The following is a 13,425-nucleotide window of genomic DNA, read 5'->3' on the forward strand; positions in this document are numbered from 1 at the left end:
CTTGGACCTTCTTATTGACGATGAAACACAGAAATTGCATCCGAATTTAATACACAAGGCACAATGCCGACTTAAGTACAAGAGGTCTGACACTCTGACTTTCTATGACTTTAACCTCTCCATTGACTCCGGTTTTAAATTACGATGCTTCACTTCAGGTTTACTGTATCCCATGGATCTTCTTATTGACGATGAAACACCGAAATTGCATCCGATATTAATACAAAAGGCACAATGCCGACTTAAGTAAAAGAGCACTGACACTATAACTTTCTATGATTGGAACCTCATATGAGTTTAGTTTCAGATTACAATGCTTCACATCAGGTTTACTGTTTCCCTTGGACCCTCTTACTGACAATGAAACACAGAAATTGCATCCGAATTTAATAGAAAAGGCACAATGCCGACATAAGTACAAGAGGACTGACACTCTCACTTTCTATGATTAGAACCTCTCCTGTGAGTCCAGTTTTCGATTATGTTGCTTCACAAAAGGTTTACTGTATACCTTGGACCTTCTTATTGACGATCAAACACAGAAATTGCATCCGAATTTAATACAAAAGGCACAATGCCGACATAAGTACAAGAGGACTGACACTCTAACATTCTATGATTTGGACCTCCCCTGTGAGTCTAGTTTTAGATTCCGATGCTTCACTTCATGTTTACTGTATACCTTGGACCATCTAGTTGACGATGAAACACAGAAAATACATCCGAATTTAATACAAAAGGCACAATGCCGACTTAAGTACAATAGGACTGACACCCTAACCTTGTATGATTTAAACCTACCCTGTGAGTCCAGTTTTAGGTTCTGATGCTTCACTTCAGGTTTACTGTATCCCTTGGACCGTCTTATTGAAGATGAAACAAAGAAATTGCATCCGAATTTAATACAAAAGGCAAAATGCCGACTAAAGTACAAGAGGACTGACACTCTAACTTTCTATGATTTGAACCTCCCCAGTGAGCCCAGTTTTAGATTCCGATGCTTCACTTAAGGTTTACTGTAATCCTGGAACCTTCTTATTGACGATGATACACAGAAATTGCATCCGAATTTAATACAAAAGGCACAATGCCGGCTTAAGTACAAGAGGACTGACACTCTAACTTTCTATGATTTGAACCTCTCCTGTGAGCCCAGTTTTAGCTTCCGATGCTTCACTTCAGGTTTACTGTATCCCTTGGACCTTCTTATTGACGATGAAACACCGAAATTGCATCCGATATTAATACAAAAGGCACAATGCCGACTTAAGTACAAGAGCACTGACACTCTAACGTTCTATGATTGGAAACTCTCCTATGAGTCCAGTTTTAGATTGCGATGCATCACATCAGGTTTACTGTATCCCTTGGACCTTCTTATTGACGATGAAACACAGAAATTGCATCCGAATTTAATACACAAGGCACAATGCCGACTTAAGTACAAGAGGTCTGACACTCTCACTTTCTATGACTTGAACCTCTCCATTGACTCCGGTTTTAAATTACGATGCTTCACTTCAGGTTTACTGTATCCCATGAATCTTCTAATTGAAGATGAAACACCGAAATTGCATCCGATATTAATACAAAAGGCACAATGCCGACTTAAGTAAAAGAGCACTTACACTATAACTTTCTGTGATTGGAACCTCATATGAGTTTAGTTTCAGATTACGATGCTTCACATCAGGTTTACTGTATCCCTTGGACCCTCTTACTGACAATGAAACACACAAATTGCATCCGAATTTAATAGAAAAGGCACAATGCCGACATAAGTACAAGAGGACTGACACTCTCACTTTCTATGATTAGAACCTCTCCTGTGAGTCCAGTTTTCGACTATGTTGCTTCACAAAAGGTTTACTGTATACCTTGGACCTTCTTATTGACGATCAAACACAGAAATTGCATCCGCATTTAATACAAAAGGCACAATGCCGACTTAAGTACAAGAGGACTGACACTCTAACATTCTATGATTTGGACCTCCCCTGTGAGTCCAGTTTTAGATTCCGATGCTTCACTTCATGTTTACTGTATACCTTGGACCATCTTATTGACGATGAAACACAGAAAATACATCCGAATTTAATACAAAAGACACAATGCCGACTTAAGTACAAGAGGACTGACACCCTAACCTTCTATGATTTGAACCTCCCCTGTGAGTCCAGTTTTAGGTTCTGATGCTTCGCTTCAGGTTTACTGTATCCCTTGGACCGTCTTATTGACGATGAAACAAAGAAATTGCATTCGAATTTAATACAAAAGGCAAAATGCCGACTAAAGTACAAGAGGACTGACACTCTCACTTTCTATGATTTGAACCTCTCCTGTGATTCCAGTTTTAGATACCGATATTTCACATCAATTTTACTGTATCCCTTGTACCTTCTTATTGACGATGAAACACAGAAATTGCATCCGAATTTAATACAAATATCACAATGCCGACTAAAGTACAAGAGGACTGACACTCTCACTTTCTATGATTTGAACCTCTCCTGTGAGTCCAGTTTTCGATTACGATGCTTCACTTCAGGTTTACTGTATCCCTTGGACCTTCTTATTGACGATGAAACACAGAAATTGCATCCGAATTTAACACAAAAGGCACAATGCCGACTTAAGTACAAGAGGATTGAGACTCTAACTTTCCATGATTGACACCTCTCCTGTGAGTCCAGTTTTAAACTACGATGCTTCACTTCAGGTTTACTGTATCCCTTGGACCTTCTTATTGACGATGAAACACAGAAATTGCATCCGAATTTAATACAAAAGGCACAATTCCGACTTAAGTACAAGAGGACTGACACTCCCACTGTCTATGATTTGAACCTCTCCTGTGAGTCCAGTTTTCGATTACGATGCTTCACTTCAGGTTTACTGTATCCCTTGGACCTTCTTATTGACGATGAAACACAGAAATTGCATCCGAATTTAATACAAAACGCACAATGCCGACTTACGTACAAGAGGACTGACACTCTCACTTTCTATGATTTGAACCTCTCCTGTGATTCCAGTTTTAGATTCCGATGCTTCACTTTATGTTTACTGTATCCCTTGGACCTTCTTATTGACGATGAAACACAGAAATTGCATCCGAATTTAATACAAAAGGCACAATGCCGACATAAGTACAAGAGGACTGACACTCTCACTTTCTATGATTTGAACCTCTCTTGTGAGTCCAGTTTTTGATTACGATGCTTCACTTCAGGTTTACTGTATCCCTTGGACCTTCTTATTGACGATGAAACACAGAAATTTCATCCGAATTTAATACAAAAGGCACAATGCCGACTTACGTTCAAGAGGACTGACACTCTCACTTTCTATGATTTGAACCTCTCCTGCGATTCCAGTTTTAGATTCCGATGCTTCACTTCAATGTTACTGTATCCCTGGGACCTTCTTATTGACGATGAAACACAGAAATTGCATCCGAATTTAATACAAAAGCACAATGCCGACATAAGTACAAGTGGACTGACACTCTCACTTTCTATGATTTGAACCTCTCCTGTGAGTCCAGTTTTCGATTACGTTGCTTCACATCAGGTTTACTGTATACCTTGGACCTTCTAATTGACGATGAAACACAGAAATTGCATCTGAATTTAATACAAAAGGCTCAATGCCCACTTAAGTACAAGAGGACTGACACTCTCACTTTCTTTGATTTGAACCTGTCCTGTGAGTCCAGTTTTAGATTACGATGCTTCACATCAGGTTTACTGTATCCCTAGGACCTTCTTATTGACGATGAAACACCAAAATTGCATCCGATATTAATACAAAATTCACAATGCCGACTTAAGTACAAGAGCACTGACACTCTAACTTTCTATGATTGGAACCTCTCCTATGAGTCCAGTTTTAGATTTCGATGCTTCACATCAGGTTTACTGTATCCCTTGGACCTACTTATTGACGATGAAACACAGAAATTGCATCCGAATTTAATACACAAGGCACAATGCCGACTTAAGTACAAGAGGTCTGACACTCTCACTTTCTATGATTTGAAACTCTCCATTGACTCTGGTTTTAAGTTACGATGCTTCACTTCAGGTTTACTGTATCCCGTGGATCTTCTTATTGACGATGAAACACAGAAATTGCATCCGAATTTAATACAAGAGGCACAATGCCGACTTAATTACAAGAGGACTGACCCTCTCACTTTCTATGATTTGAACCTCTTCTGTGATTCCAGTTTTAGATTCCGATGCTTCACTTCAGGTTTACTGTATCCCTTGGACCCTCTTATTGACGATGAAACACAGAAATTGCATCTGAATTTAATACAAAAGGCACAATGCCGACTTACGTACAAGAGGACTGACACTCTCACTTTCTATGATTTGAACCTCTCCTGTGATTTCAGTTATAGATTCCGATGCTTCACTTCAGGTTTACTGTATCCCTTGGACCTTCTTATTGACGATGAAACACAGAAATTGCATCCGAATTTAATACAAAAGGCACAATGCCGACTTAAGTACAAGAGGACTGACACTCTCACTTTCTATGATTTGAACCTCTCCTGTGAGTCCAGTTTTCGATTACGTTGCTTCACAAAAGGTTTACTGTATACCTTGGACCTTCTTATTGACGATGAAACACAGAAATTGCATCCGAATTTAAACCAAAAGGCACAATGCCGACTTAAGTACAAGAGGACTGACACTCTAACATTCTATGATTTGGACCTCCCCTGTGAGTCTAGTTTTAGATTCCGATGCTTCACTTCATGTTTACTGTATACCTTGGACCATCTTATTGACGATGAAACACAGAAAATACATCCGAATTTAATACAAAAGGCACAATGCCGACTTAAGTACAAGAGGACTGGCACCCTAACCTTGTATGATTTGAACCTACCCTGTGAGTCCAGTTTTAGGTTCTGATGCTTCACTTCAGGTTTACTGTATCCCTTGGACCGTGTTATTGAAGATGAAACAAAGAAATTGCATCCGAATTTAATACAAAGGGCAAAATGCCGACTAAAGTACAAGAGGACTGACACTCTAACTTTCTATGATTTGAACCTCCCCAGTGAGTCCAGTTTTAGATTCCGATGCTTCACTTAAGGTTTACTGTAATCCTGGAACCTTCTTATTGACGATGATACACAGAAATTGCATCCGAATTTAATACAAAAGGCACAATGCCGGCTTAAGTACAAGAGGACTGACACTCTAACTTTCTATGATTTGAACCTCTCCTGTGAGCCCAGTTTTAGCTTCCGATGCTTCACTTCAGGTTTACTGTATCCCTTGGACCTTCTTATTGACGATGAAACACCGAAATTGCATCCGATATTAATACAAAAGGCACAATGCCGACTTAAGTAAAAGAGCACTTACACTATAACTTTCTATGATTGGAACCTCATATGAGTTTAGTTTCAGATTACGATGCTTCACATCAGGTTTACTGTATCCCTTGGACCCTCTTACTGACAATGAAACACAGAAATTGAATCCGAATTTAATAGAAAAGGCACAATGCCGACATAAGTACAAGAGGACTGACACTCTCACTTTCTATGATTAGAACCTCTCCTGTGAGTCCAGTTTTCGATTATGTTGCTTCACAAAAGGTTTACTGTATACCTTGGACATTCTTATTGACGATCAAACACAGAAATTGCATCCGCATTTAATACAAAAGGCACAATGCCGACTTAAGTACAAGAGGACTGACACTCTAACATTCTATGATTTGGACCTCCCCTGTGAGTCCAGTTTTAGATTCCGATGCTTCACTTCATGTTTACTGTACACCTTGGACCATCATATTGACGATGAAACACAGAAAATACATCCGAATTTAATACAAAAGACACAATGCCGACTTAAGTACAAGAGGACTGACACCCTAACCTTCTATGATTTGAACCTCCCCTGTGAGTCCAGTTTTAGGTTCTGATGCTTCGCTTCAGGTTTACTGTATCCCTTGGACCGTCTTATTGACGATGAAACAAAGAAATTGCATCCGAATTTAATACAAAAGGCAAAATGCCGACTAAAGTACAAGAGGACTGACACTCTCACTTTCTATGATTTGAACCTCTCCTGTGATTCCAGTTTTAGATACCGATATTTCACTTCAATTTTACTGTATCCCTTGTACCTTCTTATTGACGATGTAACACAGAAATTGCATCCGAATTTAATACAAATATCACAATGCCGACTAAAGTACAAGAGGACTGACACTCTCACTTTCTATGATTTGAACCTCTCCTGTGAGTCCAGTTTTCGATTACGATGCTTCACTTCAGGTTTACTGTATCCCTTGGACCTTCTTATTGACGATGAAACACAGAAATTGCATCCGAATTTAATACAAAAGCACAATGCCGACTTAAGTACAAGAGGATTGAGACTCTAACTTTCCATGATTGACACCTCTCCTGTGAGTCCAGTTTTAAATTACGATGCTTCACTTCAGGTTTACTGTATCCCTTGGACCTTCTTATTGACGATGAAACACAGAAATTGCATCCGAATTTAATACAAAAGGCACAATTCCGACTTAAGTACAAGAGGACTGACACTCCCACTGTCTATGATTTGAACCTCTCCTGTGAGTCCAGTTTTCGATTACGATGCTTCACTTCAGGTTTACTGTATCCCTTGGACCTTCTTATTGACGATGAAACACAGAAATTGCATCCGAATTTAATACAAAAGGCACAATGCCGACTTACGTACAAGAGGACTGACACTCTCACTTTCTATGATTTGAACCTCTCCTGTGATTCCAGTTTTAGATTCCGATGCTTCACTTTATGTTTACTGTATCCCTTGGACCTTCTTATTGACGATGAAACACAGAAATTGCATCCGAATTTAATACAAAAGGCACAATGCCGACATAAGTACAAGAGGACTGACACTCTCACTTTCTATGATTTGAACCTCTCTTGTGAGTCCAGTTTTAGATTACGATGCTTCACTTCAGGTTTACTGTATCCCTTGGACCTTCTTATTGACGATGAAACACAGAAATATCATCCGAATTTAATACAAAAGGCACAATGCCGACTTACGTTCAAGAGGACTGACACTCTCACTTTCTATGATTTGAACCTCTCCTGCGATTCCAGTTTTAGATTCCGATGCTTCACTTCAATGTTACTGTATCCCTGGGACCTTCTAATTGACGATGAAACACAGAAATTGCACCCGAATTTAATACAAAAGCACAATGCCGACATAAGTACAAGAGGACTGACACTCTCACTTTCTATGATTTGAACCTCTCCAGTGAGTCCAGTTTTCGATTACGTTGCTTCACATCAGGTTTACTCTATACCTTGGACCTTCTAATTGACGATGAAACACAGAAATTGCATCTGAATTTAATACAAAAGGCTCAATGCCCACTTAAGTACAAGAGGACTGACACTCTCACTTTCTTTGATTTGAACCTGTCCTGTGAGTCCAGTTTTAGATTACGATGCTTCACATCAGGTTTACTGTATCCCTAGGACCTTCTTATTGACGATGAAACACCAAAATTGCATCCGATATTAATACAAAATTCACAATGCCGACTTAAGTACAAGAGCACTGACACTCTAACTTTCTATGATTGGAACCTCTCCTATGAGTCCAGTTTTAGATTTCGATGCTTCACATCAGGTTTACTGTATCCCTTGGACCTTCTTATTGACGATGAAACACAGAAATTGCATCCGAATTTAATACACAAGGCACAATGCCGACTTAAGTACAAGAGGTCTGACACTCTCACTTTCTATGATTTGAACCTCTCCATTGACTCTGGTTTTAAGTTACGATGCTTCACTTCAGGTTTACTGTATCCCGTGGATCTTCTTATTGACGATGAAACACAGAAATTGCATCCGAATTTAATACAAGAGGCACAATGCCGACTTAATTACAAGAGGACTGACCCTCTCACTTTCTATGATTTGAACCTCTTCTGTGATTCCAGTTTTAGATTCCGATGCTTCACTTCAGGTTTACTGTATCCCTTGGACCCTCTTATTGACGATGAAACACAGAAATTGCATCTGAATTTAATACAAAAGGCACAATGCCGACTTACGTACAAGAGGACTGACACTCTCACTTTCTATGATTTGAACCTCTCCTGTGATTTCAGTTATAGATTCCGATGCTTCACTTCAGGTTTACTGTATCCCTTGGACCTTCTTATTGACGATGAAACACAGAAATTGCATCCGAATTTAATACAAAAGGCACAATGCCGACTTAAGTACAAGAGGACTGACACTCTCACTTTCTATGATTTGAACCTCTCCTGTGAGTCCAGTTTTCGATTACGTTGCTTCACAAAAGGTTTACTGTATACCTTGGACCTTCTTATTGACGATGAAACACAGAAATTGCATCCGAATTTAATACAAAAGGCACAATGCCGACTTAAGTACAAGAAGACTGACACTCTAACATTCTATGATTTGAACCTCCCCTGTGAGTCCAGTTTTAGATTCCGATGCTACACTTCATGTTTACTGTATACCTTGGACCATCTTATTGACGATGAAAGGCAGAAGATACATCCGAATTTAATACAAAAGGCACAATGCCGACTTAAGTACAAGAGGACTGACACTCTAACCTTCTATGATTTGAACTTCTCCTGTGAGTCCAGTTTTAGGTTCTGATGCTTCACTTCAGGTTTACTGTATCCCTTGGACCTTCTTATTGACGATGAAACAGAGAAATTGCATCCGAATTTAATCCTGAAGGCACAATACCGGCTTAAGTACAAGAGCACTGACACTCTAACTTTCTATGATTGGAACCTCTCCTATGAGTCCAGTTTTAGATTACAATGCTTCACATCAGGTTTACTGTATCCATTGGACCTTCTTATTGACGATGAAACACATAAATTGCATCCGAATTTAATACAAAAGGCACAATGCCGATTTAAGTACAAGAGGACTGACACTCTCACTTTCTATGATTTGAACCACTCCTGTGATTCTAGTTTTAGATTCCGATGCCTCACTTCAGGTTTACTGTATCCCTTGGACCTTCTTATTGACGTTGAAATACAGAAATTGCGTCCGAACTTAATACAAAAGGCACAATGCCGACTTAAGTACAAGAGGACTGACACTCTCACTTTCTATGATTTGAACCTCTCCTGTGAGTCCAGTTTTAGATTCCGATGCTTCACTTCAGGGTTACTATATACCTTGGACTTTCTTATTGAAGATGAAACAGAGAAATTGTATCCGAGTATAATACTAAAGGCACTATGGCGACTTAAGTACAAGTGGATTGACACTCTAACTTTCCATGATTGACACCTCTCCTGTGAGTCCAGTTTTAAATTACGATGCTTCACTTCAGGTTTACTGTATCCCTTGGACCTTCTTATTGACGATGAAACACAGAAATTGCATCCGAATTTTATACAAAAGCACAATGCCGACTTAAGTACAAGAGGTCTGACACTCTCACTTTCTATGACTTGAACCTCTCCATTGACTCCGGTTTTAAATTACGATGCTTCACTTCAGGTTTACTGTATCCCTTGGACCTTCTTTTTGACGATGAAACACAGAAATTGCGTCCGAATTTAATACACAAGGCACAATGCCGACTTAAGTACAAGAGGTCTGACACTCTCACTTTCTATGACTTGAACCTCTCCATTGACTCCGGTTTTAAATTACGATGCTTCACTTCAGGTTTACTGTATCCCATGGATCTTGTTATTGACGATGAAACACCGAAATTGCATCCGATATTAATACAAAAGGCACAATGCCGACTTAAGTAAAAGAGCACTGACACTATAACTTTCTATGATTGGAACCTCATATGAGTTTAGTTTCAGATTACGATGCTTCACATCAGGTTTACTGTATCCCTTGGACCCTCTTACTGACACTGAAACACAGAAATTGCATCCGAATTTAATAGAAAAGGCACAATGCCGACATAAGTACAAGAGGACTGACACTCTCACTTTCTATGATTAGAACCTCTCCTGTGAGTCCAGTTTTCGATTATGTTGCTTCACAAAAGGTTTACTGTATACCTTGGAACTTCTTATTGACGATCAAACACAGAAATTGCATCCGAATTTAATACAAAAGGCACAATGCCGACTTAAGTACAAGAGGACTGACACTCTAACATTCTATGATTTGGACCTCCCCTGTGAGTCTAGTTTTAGATTCCGATGCTTCACTTCATGTTTACTGTATACCTTGGACCATCTTATTGACGATGAAACACAGAAAATACATCCGAATTTAATACAAAAGGCACAATGCCGACTTAAGTACAAGAGGACTGACACCCTAACCTTGTATGATTTGATCCTACCCTGTGAGTCCAGTTTTAGGTTCTGATGCTTCACTTCAGGTTTACTGTATCCCTTGGACCGTCTTATTGACGATGAAACAAAGAAATTGCATCCGAATTTAATACAAAAGGCAAAATGCCGACTAAAGTACAAGAGGACTGACACTCTAACTTTCTATGATTTGAACCTCCCCAGTGAGTCCAGTTTTAGATTCCGATGCTTCACTTAAGGTTTACTGTATTCTGGAACCTTCTTATTGACGATGATACACAGAAATTGCATCCGAATTTAATACAAAAGGCACAATGCCGGCTTAAGTACAAGAGGACTGACACTCTAACTTTCTATGATTTGAACCTCTCCTGTGAGCCCAGTTTTAGCTTCCGATGCTTCACTTCAGGTTTACTGTATCCCTTGGACCTTCTTATTGACGATGAAACACCAAAATTGCATCCGATATTAATACAAAAGGCACAATGCCGACTTAAGTACAAGAGCACTGACACTCTAACTTTCTATGATTGGAAACTCTCCTATGAGTCCAGTTTTAGATTGCGATGCATCACATCAGGTTTACTGTATCGCTTGGACCTTCTTATTGACGATGAAACACAGAAATTGCATCCGAATTTAATACACAAGGCACAATGCCGACTTAAGTACAAGAGGTCTGACACTCTCACTTTCTATGACTTGAACCTCTCCATTGACTCCGGTTTTAAATTACGATGCATCACTTCAGGTTTACTGTATCCCATGGATCTTCTTATTGAAGATGAAACACCGAAATTGCATCCGATATTAATACAAAAGGCACAATGCCGACTTAAGTAAAAGAGCACTTACACTATAACTTTCTACGATTGGAACCTCATATGAGTTTAGTTTCAGATTACGATGCTTCACATCAGGTTTACTGTATCCCTTGGACCCTCTTACTGACAATGAAACACAGAAATTGCATCCGAATTTAATAGAAAAGGCACAATGCCGACATAAGTACAAGAGGACTGACACTATCACTTTCTATGATTAGAACCTCTCCTGTGAGTCCAGTTTTCGATTATGTTGCTTCACAAAAGGTTTACTGTATACCTTGGACCTTCTTATTGACGATCAAACACAGAAATTGCATCCGCATTTAATACAAAAGGCACAATGCCGACTTAAGTACAAGAGGACTGACACTCCAACTTTTTATGATTTGAACCTCCCCTGTGAGTCCAGTTTTAGATTCCGATGCTTCACTTCAGGTTTACTGTATACCTTGGACCTTCTTATTGACGATGAAACACAGAAATTGCATCCGAATTTAATACACAAGGCACAATGCCGACTTAAGTACAAGAGGTCTGACACTCTCACTTTCTATGACTTGAACCTCTCCATTGACTCCGGTTTTAAATTACGGTGCTTCGCATCAGGTTTACTGTATTCTGTGGATCTTCTTATTGACGATGGAACACCGAAATTGCATCCGATATTAATACAAAAGGCACAATGCCGACTTAAGTAAAATAGCACTGACACTATAACTTTCTATGATTGGAACCTCATATGAGTCCAGTTTCAGATTACGATGCTTCACATCAGGTTTACTGTATCCCTTGGACCCTCTTACTGACAATGAAACACAAAAATTGCATCCGAATTTAATACAAAAGGCACAATGCCGACATAAGTGCAAGAGGACTGACACTCTCACTTTCTATGATTAGAACCTCTCCTGTGAGTCCAGTTTTGGATTATGTTGGTTCACAAAAGGTTTACTGTATACCTTGGACCTTCTTATTGACGATGAAACACAGAAATTGCATCCGAATTTAATTCAAAAGGCACAATGCCGACTTAAGTACAAGAGGACTGACCCTCTAACATTCTATGATTTGGACCTCCCCGATGAGTCCAGTTTTAGTTTCCGATGCTTCACTTAAGTTTTAAAGTATTCCTGGGACCTTCTTATCGACGATGATACACAGAAATTGCATCCGAATTTAATACAAAAGGCACAATGCCGACTTAAGTACAAGAGGACTGACACACTAACTTTCTATGATTTGAACCTCTCCTGTGAGCCCAGTTTTAGCTTCCGATGCTTCACTTCAGGTTTACTGTATCCCTTGGACCATCTTATTGACGATGAAACACCGAAATTGCATCCGATATTAATACAAAAGGCACAATGCCGACTTAAGTACAAGAGGACTGACACTCTCACTTTCTATGATTTGAACCTCTCCTGTGAGTCCAGTTTTAGATTCCGATGCTTCACTTCAGGTTTACTGTATACCTTGGACCTTCTTATTGACGATGAAACATTGAAATAGCATCTGAATTTAATACAAAAGGCCCAATGCCGACTTAAGAACAAGAGGACTGACACTCCAAATTTTTATGATTTGAACCTCCCCTGTGAGTCCAGTTTTAGATTCCGATGCTTCACTTCAGGTTTACTGTATACCTTGGACCTTCGTTTTGACGATGAAACACAGAAATTGCATCCGAATTTAATACAAAAGGCACAATGCCGACTTAAGTACAAGAGGACTGACTCTCTAACTTCCTATGATTTGAACCTCTCCTGTGAGTCCAGTTTTAGCTTCCGATGCTTCACTTCAGGTTTGCTGTATCCCTTGGACCTTCTTATTGACGATGAAACACCGAAATTGCATCCGATATTAATACAAAATTCACAATGCCGACTTAAGTACAAGAGCACTGACACTCTAACTTTCTATGATTGGAACCTCTCCTATGAGTCCAGTTTTAGATTTCGATGCTTCACATCAGGTTTACTGTATCCCTTGGACCTTCTTATTGACGATGAAACACAGAAATTGCATCCGAATTTAATACACAAGGCACAATGCCGACTTAAGTACAAGAGGTCTGATGCTCTCACTTTCTATGATTTGAACCTCTCCATTGACTCCGGTTTTAAATTACGATGCTTCACTTCAGGTTTACTGTATCCCGTGGATCTTCTTATTGACGATGAAACACAGAAATTGCATCCGAATTTAATACAAAAGGCACAATGCCGACTTATTTACAAGAGGACTGACCCTCTCACTTTCT

Source organism: Schistocerca americana, chromosome 10, assembly GCF_021461395.2.
Source record: "Schistocerca americana isolate TAMUIC-IGC-003095 chromosome 10, iqSchAmer2.1, whole genome shotgun sequence".
In the NCBI taxonomy this organism is placed as follows: Eukaryota; Metazoa; Arthropoda; class Insecta; order Orthoptera; family Acrididae; genus Schistocerca; species Schistocerca americana.